This window comes from Eublepharis macularius, chromosome 6 (genome assembly GCF_028583425.1).
Source record: "Eublepharis macularius isolate TG4126 chromosome 6, MPM_Emac_v1.0, whole genome shotgun sequence".
Lineage (NCBI taxonomy): Eukaryota > Metazoa > Chordata > Lepidosauria > Squamata > Eublepharidae > Eublepharis > Eublepharis macularius.
In genome coordinates this window covers 77,693,851-77,709,115 of record NC_072795.1, presented here as the reverse complement: position 1 = coordinate 77,709,115, position 15,265 = coordinate 77,693,851, and the positions used below count along the sequence as shown (strand labels likewise).

Here is a 15,265-nt window from a genome sequence, read left to right as displayed (position 1 = left end):
TTTCATATTATAAACAGGCATGGATTCCATATGCTTTATTCATATTATGCCTAAGTATGAAAAAGCATCTAAACATTTTGTTAACAAATTAAGCTGAGAAAGCAACAGTCCATTGGCCATCCAATGGATCCTTGCATTTCTGTACATATAGATTTGTCTGGCATCTTTTGATTAAATTGGGTCATCTACAACTTAAGACTCCTGAAGCGAATAAAGTTAGTTCCAGGTGTTCTGAAAGTAAACCAGTGCACTGACCAGTGCACAGGGGATACCCTTGATGACTGGGAACAATCGTGTAAAGGAGGCGGCCAGGCTGACATCTTGGGTTGGTCTTCTTGATACCCTGGCCATAAAAAAATCCCAAACATATAGGCTTGGAGCATCAAGCTTGCTTCTGTTTGTTCTGCATGGCAATGGAGGACCGCTCTAGAGGAGGCTCTGCACTAGGAGATTCCACTCGTGCAAGACTAGCATCTTCCAATGAGCGGAAAAGCACTTAGTGCCTGGGGAATGCATTGGGCAGCAGATATCTGCTGCCCACAATGGACAAAGAAGGGTGGAAAGGGAAACAAGGTTTAGGATCCAAGGCATAAATTTCTTTTTACAGCTACTTATGCTATAAATGAAAACTTGTGATGATTTTTATATGAAATAAGTGCTCTTATCTACCAATCTATTACACACACCCCAAGGTGTATATGGTCCTTTCTCCTACACATCTATTTCCTCAGAATCTCAGCATGAGGACCCACAGCAGCTTTAGGACTCTTTCAATACTGTAAGCCATTATTATTAATTTGACAGCAGATGAAGGGATGAGATTTCTGTCCTCTACTTCCCACGGTGCTTTTGCATGGGGAATTTATGTATAGTCCACCTTTCTGACTCTTAAGGTGAATTACACAGTGTAAGTCAATACAATAAACAGGATGTATTGATTATCTAATAAGTAGTGCAATCAGAGCGGGTAGAGAAATGTGAAACAAATTAAAAAGTATTAGACATGGTAAAAATGCAGAAAATGTATTATTTAATTAGAAGACAATGCAGAGGAGTATAATACATACAGCAAATACATGGTATGTGCAAGTACAGTCCACAGAACTGTTCGCTTTATTAAAGCATCCTCCTAAACCATTCCATTGTAATATAGCTCTATAAGCATTATAAAAACGCTCTCATGAACAATTCTGTTTTACATCATTTGTGGAATGCCAGAAGCAGGGCAGCCTTCTTCACCTCCTCAAGCAAGCAGGCCATGCCACAAGATGAGGGCCCCAACAGAGAATATACTTGTACAAGAAGTTGTTGATCTTGCCCATTTGCAGGGTGTTACCTGGAAACGGCCCTGCTCAGATAAGCAAAGCTATTGCTGTGGAGCATATGAGGAGATGAGTCCTGCAATTACGAAGGTCCAGGGCCACTGAAGAGCTTTGTATGCTATAGCCAGCACCTTGAATTGAGCTTAGTAGAGCAGCCAATGGAGTTACTACTGAATGGGTGTAATATGCATGCTCTGCCTAGCTCGATAATAACCAAGCTGTGACATTTTGTACCAACTGAAGTCTCCGAGTTGACTCCAAGAACAGATCCAAATAGAGTGCATTACAATTCTTCTACAACTTTAGTCACCACAAGCTTCCCTCCTGTATAAGTCACGTTCACCAACGACATATACAGTGCTCAATATAAGGATGGCAGGTTCCCGCCTGGAGCAAAAGATCTCCCATCCACACTTCATGCCCCCTGGCCTTGCTCACCTGCTCGGCAAGGGAAAGGCACCTGGGAGGGGGGGGAGTGTGGCAGCGTGCATGTGAAAGGAGTAAGTACTCCACTACCCCCCTGCCATCCACTTTAGCTCCTAAGCAAACCGGCATACCTAACACAGAACAGAGTCATTTTTTGCCAGCTACCAATGTCTCTAGGCTGGCATGCAACTATACGGTCACTTAGTTTTTAAAAAATATCTTGCAACTGGAGAAGCTGATACTAATTTATTATTATTCTAATTTATTTTTGCTTAAAATGTATTATTCCCCCCCACAAGGAAAATCCATAAATTCTATGTAACTGTGTAAACACTTAATGTTTGTGTATGAGTGAATTACCTTGCTTATGAATTACCTGTTTCATGAAGATCTTTATGTAGATTAGAATGAGTGAAAAAAATATTTGCTAAAAGACAAAGACGGAAAGTTCCATTGTTTATACATAGCTAAACTTCAAAATAAGCTGCACAGAAGACACCTATTTTCTCTATGGCAGACATTATTTCCTTTGGGCATCCATAATTCAAATAGTCAGGTGATAAATTGCTTTGGAACATGTTAAAGGGGAAAAAAACTATGGTTCTGATTGTTGCAACAGGTATACATCTTACCAGAGTTGAAGTGCAGAGCTTTCTAAAACAGCACAACAGAATTTAACTCTTTTTCATAAGAGATCCTGCCACTGTCTCACTTTAGCGAAGCAGTTTCCCAGTTTTCTCCAAGGAGCCTTTTTCTATATCAGCTTGTCTCTGTTGCGAACAATTTTTTGAACTGCAATAACTGATCTGGGAACATTAAGGTCAAAAACTGAGATCTAGCCTTTTAAATTACTATACAATATTAGTCACAATGATCTGCAGGAAAACTGTAGTTTCTGGATTAACAAGTCTATAATCAGTACCTGAAGAATGGCTGCCTTGGCTTGGTTAAGAGAACATAGCTTCTTGCTGTACTTTAACAAAAAGGTACAACTAACATTCTGTTGCAGGCCCCAGTCTTAAGAGAACTTTTGGCCCTTGTTCTTTAGAATGCACCCCTGGCCACGCCCAGACTTTTACAACCTGCAGATAAGAAAGAGACGGAAGCTCAGCTGGATGTTATGCAGCTGGCAAGATGTTCTATCTTGTTTGCTTATACTGTTATTCCCCCCCCCCCTTTCCCTTTCTCCTTTACAAGCTAAACATTGAAACTGCAGGTCATAGCTACCCAAGTTTCTCAAATGGACTGGACTTTTGTATGCTATACTAGCAAGATTGAGTAATCCCTACACTTCACATTATTTAGGATCAGATCCATATTCTTCAAGATAATTATAGCAAACAGTATTTTCCCAAGGTTCGGCAGGACATTAAGGAAGCCAGTTAGAAGTGCACACAAAAGATTTGGGAATTTCCCTTATTTAGCTGCCAAAACAAAGGGTAATAAAAACAAGTAGCTCAAGGAAAATCAAAGTGAATTATTAATTTCTGTAGTTTCATTTATGCTCAGTACAAGTTCTTCAGACAGAAAGGGTGATGCAATCCATTTCCAAAGGGAACAGAAAAACCAACTGTTATGACACTTACTTTCTCTAGGGTAGATTTTGCCTTTAGTCTTACCCTTACACCCTCTGGGTTAATTGCTGCTACTAGGAATATTATATTCCAAGATATTTTATTTAAATTTTCCCTTTGGTAACGTGCCTAAGTGTCAGGCCCTTTGTGGTTCTATGTGGCCCTGAGGATAGGAATGGGATATAGCAATGACAGCTACTCTGGGATATAACAAAACAAAATAAACTTTTATTTTGTCAAGAAGCGTATTGGTTTCATGAAAGTAGTTCTCGGTTCTTAAAGTTACTTCATTTAAACTCATTCATACAGATCTCTTCTAAGGCTTCACACACAGTTAGCCTCTTGTTCTGACTCAATATTTCTCACAGACGTGCTTTAAACTCCTCAGGCAGCACACAGCTAGCCTCTCTTTCTCTAACTCTTATTCACAGAAATATTAAACCTGCTCAGGCAGCACACAGCTGGCCTCTCTTTCTCTGACTTGAGTGTTCTTTCACAAACATCCTCAGTTCAGGTTCCATACAGGTTATATTTCTCTCATAAACACTTCAACATACTTAGGCAGCACACAGCTAGCCTGCTTTCTTCTGGCTAAAAACTTTTCTCTCTTCACTCTCAGTCTAAACTGCATTCACTCCACTCACACTCTCAGTCATCAACCAATCATATCACTCACTCACCCCTCTCTTTCACCCCTACTCTTAACCTATATCACACCAAGCATTTAAAGACACATGTACACATATGCTTGAAATCATTCCACCAAACCCCAAATTTATATTTCTAATAATAAAAAGTAAAGAGTTTTCAAACTCCAGGTGCGGCTTTGAGATCTCCCAGAATTACAACCAATCTCCAGATGACAGAGCTCAGTACCCCTGAAGAAAACAGCTGCTTTGGAGGGTGGACTCTATGATATTATATTCTACTGGGGTCCCTCCTCTCCCCAAACTCCACCGTCCCCAGGATCTACCAACAAATCTTCAGGAATTTCCTGGCAACCCTATTAAGACCACATAACTTTTATGCATTATTGATCATAATTAACTGCCTGTTCCTGATTATAGCAACGTCCACAGGTTCCTGTAAGCAAATCATACTTTATATTTTCTTACTGCATTTTAACTGTCTGCCTCTTTCTGTCAGCTGCAATTCTGTGCCCAATTAGCTGTGGTCAGAACTATCTATTTTTTAATTTTTATTTTTACCACTTACTTTATGCCCTTATTTGACAGTCATATTTAACCAAATAAGAACTAATAAGGTTGCTTTTTAGTCATCCTGGTAATAAATAACAAATAGCATTTCATTCCCCGAATATAGGAATTTATGATTCAGGGGTTTCCTGCCATTCTTACATTTTAGCTATTGTTTTGAGGAATGATGGATCCAATAGAGCATTTCTGTGGATGCAAGGACTTCTATCTATGAAGCATAATTGTTGTGGCTCTCTTCTCCCATGCAGTAGAAAATGACCCCCTGGGTTTGCAACATGCAAAAATAAATAAATAAACCCCTCAATCTTTTAAAACAATCCTAAACCTCCTATTTCATATAGTCTTGTAGAACGGGGTCAGCTGTACCCTACTGGTTTAGCCCCCCCTTTCATTTTATTAAAAAGGAAAATACCAGAGTGCTACCAGGAGATAATTCACCCTCTCTCCCCACTGGAATGAATGGGAGCATGAAAACACTATATGCCCAGGCTTATGGCTTATATAATGACCCCAAACTCAGTGGAGAACTTTATTGGATGTTATATATATGGACAATTTTCACTAGAAGTGGTTTGGGGCCAATTATATTCCAGGTGGAAAACTTTGGTTGCTGCCAACGTACAAGTTAAATTTATTTTTATACTGACTATAAATCAGTTAACCCTTACACAGTACCATGTATCAAAACATAAAAAGTTGTGCCCCTGCATTTGGATGAAGAAATTATTTTGATCCCCTCCATTAGTTTTTGTGGCAGTTAGGTAAATTGCCACAGCTAAGGTCTTGCATGCATGCAACTGAACTGGTGTCATCTTTGGGTCACTTTTAAAATTATCTGCTGCTGAACCAGCAACCAGCTGGTATTTGGGGCACATCATACCCCATCAGCTAATTAATACAGTACGATCATAAGACAAAAATGGAACAAAAATAATTTTACATCAAATATTTGCTGAAAAATAAACCATCTTGGTCAGGGGGTGGAGCCCATAGGTAGGAGGGTAGGACTAACTGGATAAAGAACTCTAACCTCTGTACTGCTAACAAGAATCCTTGTCCAGTGTAATTCTGCTGCACTTGACGGCCAAGTAAACTTTCTTGTTAGCGGCAGGAATGAATTGCAGCTTTAAGAGTTCATCTACAGAATAATGATCTGAGGTCATCCAACTGCTTCTTAATTCTATATGGAAGAACTCTGTTGCTTTCCAAAGTTCCTCCCATCCAACAGCTAGGATTGCCAACCTCCAGGTGGAACCTGGAGTTCTTTCAGGATTGCAACTGATTTCCAGACTTCATTCCCTTGAGAAAATGGCAGCTTTGGAGGGTAGATCCTATGACATCCCATCCCTGCTGTGCTCCCTCCCTTCTCCAAATTCCATCCTTCCCAGGCTTTGCCCTCAGATCTCCAGAAATTTCCTAATACAGAGTTGGAAAACCTACTAGCAGCAGCAAAACCCAAACTTTTTTACCACTAAAAGTGTTGCTACCTATGGAAAAAGAAGACAATGACAAGGAAACAGATACTGCTGTTGTCCCTTTGCTATCAGTTTAGAGTAGACCAAAAGACGAGCATAGCTGAATGCCATATACTAAGGAACTGGAATAAAAGAGTAAAAAATAAAGTAGTAAAAAATTCAATGTTCCCATTTTCATTAATCAATTGTTTCATCATAATTTTGTTTTGTTAACCGAATACTGAAGGTTTACATTATAAAATGATGGACCTGAAACACAGAAAGGCACTTTCATAATTACGAACAAGCAATCACTAGTGAAGAACGTGCTTATTCTTGAAAATATATCTATCTCTGTTGTTCCAGGCCACTCTATTGTGGTACATTAACAGCCCTCCCAATTTTTTAAATGTTCTTTCAAAATCTTTAGAATGTTAAATCTTTAGAATGCTTTTAAATTTCCTAAATCTTTAGAATGCTTTTAAATTTCCTAAATCCTAGAAGTTTTTGAATGTGAATCTATGCATAAGAAACTAATCCAAAAGGAGATATGAAATACAATCTGTTCAAATTCACTGCTCTTTTTCTTGGATTCTAATTACTAAGGCTGTTTATGACAACAAAACAGTGTAAGCCTTAAGTAATACCATTTTTCATTATGTGCAGACAGATGATGGAAAAAAAGTAAGCAGCCTCATGCAAATAAACAGTAATTTATATACATCAGAGCACTTACATGCACACTGGATCATGAAAGCAACACCATTGGAACTACACTTATATAAAGCAAATTAAGAGCAGAGTGCTCCTTCTCTCTCATAATTTAAGTACCATTTATAGATCAAAGCATCATTATTTCTTTCAGTCAGGAATTTTCATGGCATCTTTTTCCATGGATGTCCATCATTACTGTTATTACCCTAAGCCCTGTACCCATAGTTCACATATTTTCTTTAGTAGGGTTTAAGAGATTGAAATGCTTCTAATCTGTTAGAAACTATTTGAAAATCTGTCCCCAACAAAGCTTGCTCCCTGAAGATATACAAGTAAATTCAACAACTGCCCATCAGATTTTGTAGTACACAGAGATACAATTCACAACCAATATACCTAAGTGTGAAGTGGGGAAACTACAGAATGCAACAGCACTGCATCCTGCAGGCTTATCAGTTGTAGCAAGGACAAAATGTTTAATTCCTATATATAATGCAAATTCAGATAAAATTCAGAATAATATGGAATTATCTAGTTGGACCTTCTGGACAAACAACCAAATGCCTTTTATTATTGAGAATACACGGCTTCAACCTATTTCATTAATTCATAATTTTTTGCTGCTATAAAAGCATATGGCTCTATGGTCTAATAAAAATTTCTTCAGCTTCATCGTCTAACAATTTTCAGCTTTGAGGCATTCTCTCCTGTTTGTCAATGGAACTTTACAATACATGGAACTGACACATGACTTCCAAGTTCCTTCTAGTATTACATTTGTGCATAAATGAGGTAATATAACACAGTGTCATTTCTCCTGGAAAATGGGCCAACAATAGGGTACAAAGGAGCTGCACCAGGGTTTTTCATATGCGCTCAAGACAGCTGACATACAAACTCTGAAAGGAACCATCACTTCTCAAACATAATGTGAGATGGGACCCCGAGAGCAATGTTGTTGGCAAGGAAGAAAACTTTTCTTATTGTTTGGGGAATTGTCCTGCTTTAATTGATCCAAAAAAGGTACTGGCAAACAACATGCTTGTGGATTGCCAGTAAATTAGAAACAGCACACCATTCAAGTTTTATTTCATAGTACTAAGGAGGGGAGAGAAACAGCACACAGTACCTTGGTTCTTCATCAAGTGGTACACCACTCTGCATCTGAACAATACGTCCACCTTGTGCTGAGAAGCAGGTTGAATCTTCTCTAATGCCAGCATCCCACCATGCTTACACTACACTAGAGAGTGAAGCAGGTTATGGTGTGCTCACAGACCCAAGCATTTGTCTGTGTCAGCAATGGGTCACGCTGGACTTTTCTATAGGACTATTGAAACCTCCATAACTATAGTCTAACAAGCAGCTGAGGTCATGTCAGTCTCTTCTACTCCTGCTGACATGCAGGAAAATATGTATTACTGTGATTCTGTCACTGCTCTGTTGTGACAATGCAGGGGAGGAAGACATGCTTAAGAGATGAGTGTACTTTTCTTTGTGTGCAGGAATCGGGACTATAGTATCATTTAAATAAATCTCTTAACTTTATCTTTCCTGTTGTCCAATTATACTGCCTTCTTAGGGAAATCTTCCTGAAAATTATTAAATAAATTTCTTGATGGAGAAAAAACCCTCAGTATATTTACTTAAATGACACAAATTTATTTACTATGTTATCTGATTCATGATTAACTTTGGACCCATTCTGGTTTCTGACCAAATTACTTAATATTCAAGATAATAACTACATGAAACTAGTTTTTCCTCCCAATCCTTCCCCCAATATACTTTCTAGAAAGATATATGTTATATCCAATATCTCATATAAATGTTTAAGGTCTAGTTCACAAGCTTAACAAATCATAATTTCTGTACTCCCTTTGAAGTTGTTAGAGTACATATTTCATACCTGTATGAGTACAACATGGAGGGTGTGTGCCCATGCATGCAGGATTCCCTATTTGATATGTGTATGAACTGGATCCAATCACATTTGTACCTGAAGTTTATTTATAAATCCTGCATTCTCCCAGATAACTGGGATCCAAAGTGAGTAATATCAGTAAAAACAATGCAAAATATAATTTTTTAACACATTATAAACAGCCATCGTAAAAACTAAAACACATTCAGGGGCAATAATCTGGAAGAGCCAAAGGCTCTCCTAAAGAACCCCATCTTACAGTTCTTCCAAAAGTTGAGGTAAAACTCCTGTTGCCCTTAAAGCACCTCATTCCAAGTGTGCTTCATTTAGAGCCACACTGAGTAGGTGCTTAGAACTACAGCATGGTGTATTGGTTACAGTGTCAGACTAGGATCTGGGAGACGCAGACTGGAATCCCCACTCTGTCATGGAAATTTGATGGGCGACATTGGGTCAGTTGTACTCTTAAGATACCTCCCAGGTTTGTGAGGATAAAATGGAGGAGGGAAAATGATGTTATAATTTGCTTTAGGGCCCGATTGGGAAGAAAAACAAGGGATAAGTATCTAAATAAGTACATGGTCCTACAACTGTTATTACTGTATGCCCAGAATACTCATCACGCACTGAACAGAACAACTACAGGTTCTAAAGTTTCTAAAATTGGATTGTTCACTGGCAAGTTAATGTGCTTCATTACATTCTGATCTGCAACCCAGGTTTTATCAACCATGCTAAGAGTTGCTGCCCCAAACCATAAAATATGATCAGTTAGTTTAGTTAAATCTTTAAGAGAAGACCAATTATGAAAACCAATAAAATCATACAAGAAATCAGACCAAAAAAGCTCCCTTCATTTTCATTTTGGTATTTAATTTTTAAAGAATGTTTACATTTACTTATGTAAGGCAGAGTCTTTTAACACAGGACAGATAATAAAAGAAACAAATCTCAAAGGCCAGAATAGCTCCTGTAGAAACATCTGTCACAGTGTATGTACACTGTTCACTCAGTTGGGTTTTTTGACAAACAAAAATTACATTTGCCTGCCATCTAGTGGAAATAAAATGAACAGATTATTTTAAAAAATCAATTTCCTGAGAATACTTTTTCTCATTAAATGGAAGTGTGGTGATAAATCTCAAATTCTAAACGGAAGAGGTGGTGGTGGGAAGCAGCCTATTAGAGAATGATTAAATGTCACCATGGAGCTAATATCCAATCACACAGCCAGATGATGTAGGAACAAAAACTGGACTTAACAACATTTTTTGCAGCGCAACCCCTTCAATAATAGGACAAGTAAAAAGAATATTAATACTAAGTCCATGCTCCGTTTCTCAGTTGAGGGATGAGAGAATCATGAGTGGCAGACTTCCAATTGCAGCATCTCATGTTGGTAGGTATTCTGGCTGTACTAGCAAAAAATGAAAATAATTGGATTGCTTGTGGGTAACCCAGCAACCTAAAGTTGTGTCAGCTGAGAGAGTATCCACTATATAATGTCAGAAGGAGGATGACAAAGAGGACAACACTGACCATCTATACTTCTTGTCAATAAGCATATGGGCATTGAGGGCTGCAGGCACAAAAGATCCTTGGATGGAATGTGCTGTAGAATACCTTGAGTTGGATGTTTGTCTTGTCTTTTATAGGCCAAAGCAATAGATTCTCTTAACTGTTTACTTAGAAGTAGAGGTGGGCATGAACTGGGAAAAAAATGAACCATGCGGCTTGTGGTTCATCCCATTTCATGAACCACGAACCTTCAAGAACTTGCCCCAGTTCGCAAACTGGTTCGTGGGGTTGAAATGCCCCTTTCCGTGCTGCTGCAAAGTGGCACGGAAAGGGGCATTTCACCCCCGCAGGCTTGGATCAGCTGCTTGTCAGGAAGATCCCTGGCAAGCAGAGGATCAAAGGGTTGAAATGCCCCTTTTCCTGCCACTTCGCAGCGGCACAGAAAGGGGCATTTCACCCCTGCAGGCTTGGATCAGTTGCTTGTCGGGGAGAGCCCGACAATGCCGCTGTGGAGCATTTTACCCCTGCAGGCTTGGAACAGCTGCTTGTCAGGGAGATCCTCGTCAAGCAGCTGATCAGGGGGTGTAAAGGCCCCTTTCCCTACCGCTGTGAAGCGGCATGGAACCTGGCATTTCACCCCCGCAGGCTTGGATCAGCTGCTTGTTGGGGAGATCCCTGATGAGCAGCTGATCCGGGGGTGGAAATGCCCCTTTCCCTGCCGCTTATTGGGGTATTGGGGTTTAACACGAACAAAATGAACCGGCAGACCAGTTCGTGAAAGTTCGTGGAAAACAGGCTTCCATGAACTGCTTGTTTGCGAAGCATGAACCAGCCTGGTTCGTGACGAACTTTAGTTCGTCTTGTGGTTCGCGCTCATCGCTCAGAAGTTGTCTTAGAGAACATTCTAATGTGAATTAAGCAGTGAAGGACTACAAAAAGGGTCTCAGATTTTTTAATCGTTGAGGTCCTATGGATGTAAATGTTTAGCACCTTTCTAATGACTAAAGCGTGCCACTTTTCCTCCTGAGGATTCTGTGGCTTATTAGTTTTTACTTTGGTCCTACTAGTGGGCAGAGAAGAGGAATCCCTCTGTCTTTTACATCTATCCTCCTCCATAGGTTTTATTTACCTGTGGTTGCTGGTCTATCATTTCTTTAACTCAAGTTATTTTCCTCTAGTGGCCTGGGTTGCTTCAGCCAAAATTCAGCTCCTACCCCTGTGGCTGTTGGAAGGGAGAAGGTTTTTTTTAAGATGGAAGTGGGGGAGAGATATGGTGTACAGGAGATGAAATGGAGAAGGAAGCAAACCTAAATGAAACAAGCAGCAGACTCCAACTGAGAGCTCCCTGCAAACCCTTTTCTTGCTCCTGTGACAGGAAACATACTGAAGGATGTTTCAGTAAAAGCTGAAAGCTGGAAGATAATTCTGCCCCCATAACCTCGGGGAAGGGATAATTCTGCCCCCATAACCTCGGGGAAGGGATCAATGTCAGTCAGGATGCTTTTCTTCCCAAGTGAGAATGCTCCGGTCGTTTGTGTATTCCTCTTGTCTTCGTCTTAAGTAATTTCCTGATGGAGTGGACAGAGGCTGTTGGCTGTATACCAGAATTTTCCTACTTGTATTCCCTCCCTTCTTGCTTTTGCCAAGATACTTCTCAGTTAGGAAAGACAAAAGGAGACATGCTGAGGACACATGGAGAATTCTTAGAAAGAATTCACTCCATATTTTATAAAAACATGTAGGACAGGAGCTAGCAACTGGGGGCAGGGTGTAGCAGGATAGCAAGCACCATGAAGAGAAAACTATTGTCAATTTAGTTTAGGGTTCTCTGAATGGATAGTTTTAAGAATCATAAGAAGAGCTCTGCTGGATCAGACCACAGGTCCATCTAGTCCACTTTCTCACACAGTAGCCACCCAGTTACTCTGGAAGGCCAGCAACAGGGCATTAAGGCTGAGGCCTTCCCCTGATGCTGTTTCCTGGCACTGGTATTCAGAAGTTTATGGCCTCTGAATGTAGAGGCTCTTTTTAGTCACCATGGCTTATAACCACCGATAGACCTACCCTCTATGAAGAGACTGTTTGAAGAGACGGTTTTTAAGAGAATTGACGTTTTTTATCTCTGCTTCTTAAATTGTCCTTTAGCAATCTGCTGCATATGCACAGGAGTAAAATGTTCTGTCACAGCCTGTAAAACACTCTTTGTCACAGCTCTGTCACAGCCTGTATTTTTGTCTGCTAGCATAGACCAATTTCTCTATACTTTCAAGCTGATATAGCCATGTAAATTCTCAAATAAAAAATAAACTGTGAAGAACAATGTAACTAGCTTCCCTCAGTAGTAGAGTACATGCTTTGCATGGAGAAGGTGAATTCCAGGTATCTCCAGTTTTTGTGAATGACCCTTGTCTGTCAAAGACCCTGGAGTGCTGCTGCCAACCAGAGCAGATAATAGTGAGCTACATGGACCAACTTTCTGACTCGGTATAAGACACCATCCTACATGTGACTACTTTAAGACCTTTGACCACTTTTCTTCCTCATCCTAATCTGGGCATAAAGTCTTTTTCAAGAAAGGATATCCTCAAGCACATTGCAAAAATCCTTAATTCATGTCATTTTGAAGTGTCTAAGCTGGCACTGATGAGCATGCTTTCCTGATCCTGGAGTCACCCACATATCCCATACCATGTAAAACTCAATGCAAAGGAAGAGATAACCAGTACTGCATATTTTAAACCAAAAAGCAACAAATTTGGGCCAAATAAAGCTGGACAAGTCAAGTCACACTGTATATTACCACTGGGTATCACTGCTGTTAGGTACAGTATTTATTAACATGAAAACTGAGACTCCTATGAGGGTAACAGATGATAATCATAATATAACAATAACAACATTTGATTTCTATATCGCCCTTCAGGACAACTTAACATCCACTCAGAGCGGTTTACAAAAACTGTTATTTTCCTTATGACAATCACCCTGTGAGGTAGGCGGGACTAAGAGAGCTCCGAGAAGCTGTGACTGACCCAAAGTCACCCAGCTGGTTTCAAGCGGAGGAGTGGGGAATCAAACCCAGCTCTCCAGATTAGAGTCCTGCCGCTCTTAACCACTATATCAAACTGGATACATCCAGGTGAATAAACAAAAGAAAATTAAACACACATCTATTAAACAAAAGAAATTAAACACACATCCAAACTAATCAGGACTGATTGCTTTGCCAGCTCCCAGAAGTTGGCCTTTTAAAATGAAAGTCAGTAATGGCCAAACATTAGTAACCTTAGCCTATAAGTAAGGTGTGACACACCTTCTACATTACCCTGCCAAGCCCATTTGTAATAGTGCTTTCCCACAACAAACAATGCCTAGGTTTGAGTAAACAGAGAATAAGCTATGAACAATTTAACACAGGTTAACACCCAGTACATTAATATCACTGCCACAAAATAAAATAACTAGCAACTACTAGTTTAGTATTTCAAAATTTGATCTGGACTATAGCATTCTAACTTCTAAAGGGGACATTTTAAATAAATTAACATTGCTTTATTTGTAGCATGCAGTTGTCTGTACTAAGAATGCAATGATTAGATCCTCTTTCCCTTCTCCAATGAACTTTACAGACCACCCAAAAAAGAATTCCATGGAACAGGGAGAAAAGAAATTATGATGAGAAGCAAAGACCTCCTTCCACATTAGGAGATCCACTTGTTAGGACAGTAACTGATGTTAAACACAGAAGGCTGACTGCTTTCCTCCTAAGCAGATCTGTTCACAAGAGAAACTACTTCAGCCAGCTTGAGCCACTGCACCTGCCTCAAGCAACAGCTTCTGGAAAGGGTGCAGATGCAGATGCAGAGTTTATTGTCTATAGTCATAGGCTGTCACAAATTTTCCAAACATCACATCAGCTAATAAACTGTTAACTTCCAGTATCACAACTTAAAATTAATTAAAACAACTAAACAACTTGCCAGCCACAGTTGATACAGTAAAGGAACTAGAGACCCCCTTGGCCGTCTTTAGGGTCAATATTTGGCAGCACATATACTAATATTTGATCAGTTCAGTCCACTCTCTGGGGAGGAGATTGACAGGACCCTGCAATCAGTTAGGCTCACCACATGCCCACTGGACCCATGCCCATTGTGACTGGTAAAGGCCAGTGCCGATGGTCTACGGTCCTCATTGGAGGCCATTCTTAACACATCCTTGGGCACCGGGGTTTTCCCCAGGCCATTAAAGGAAGCTGTGGTGAGACTTCTCTTGAAGAAACCATCACTGGACCCTACCGACCTGGTCAATTATCGCCCAGTCTTGAACCTCCCGTTTCTGGGAAAGGTGATTGAGCAGGCAGCGGTGGAACAGATACAGGGTTTCCTGAAGGATGTCTCGGCCCTAGATCCCTTTCAGTTCAGGTTCCAGCCAGGACATGGGATGGAGACGCTGCTGGTCGCCCTCATGGACAACCTTCGCAGACATCTGGATCGAGGCAGTTCGGCGCTGCTGATATTACTGGATTTGTCAGCACAGTTCGACACAGTTGATTACAATCTTCTAACCCACCGCCTTGTCAATGTGGGGATACAAGGGACTGCCTTACAGTGGCTTGTCTCTTTTCTCCACGGTCGGGAACAGGTTGTGGAGTACCAGATCAGGTTCAAGGTTCTGGTATTGACCTATAAGGCCTTGGGTGGACTGGGGCCAGCGTACTTGAGGGACTGTCTCTCGCCGTATATTCCCCGGAGGACCCTCCAATTGGGAGAAAAACAACTGTTGTCGGTCCCTGGCCCCAAGGAGGCCCACCTCCCCTTGACTAGAGCCAGGGCTTTTTCAGTCCTGGTTACTACATGGTGGAACGCTCTGTCTACTGAGACCAGGGCCCGGCAGGATTTACTATCTTTCTGCCGGGCCTGTAAGACAGAGTTGTTCCGCAAGGCTCATGGCTGAGGTTGGGCCTCCACTGCCTGGAGGATGCAACATCTGCCCCCCTCCCTGTGAAAGTTGCCCACCACTGTTTTTCAGCTGCTGTTACTGTGCTGCTATAGCCAGCTGTACTGCTGTATGGTTGGTAATTAGGAGTATTGGTGCCGCCTGGCAAAAGAGTGCT

The 15,265-nt window shown here is 40.6% G+C and overlaps 1 protein-coding gene across 1 annotated transcript in view; it reads right to left on the bottom strand.

Moving 5' to 3' along the window:
- Positions 1 to 15,265, bottom strand: part of CASP7 (caspase 7) — a 36,548-nt gene that overhangs the window by 12,911 nt on the left and 8,372 nt on the right. The gene's annotated exons all lie outside the window — the stretch shown is intronic.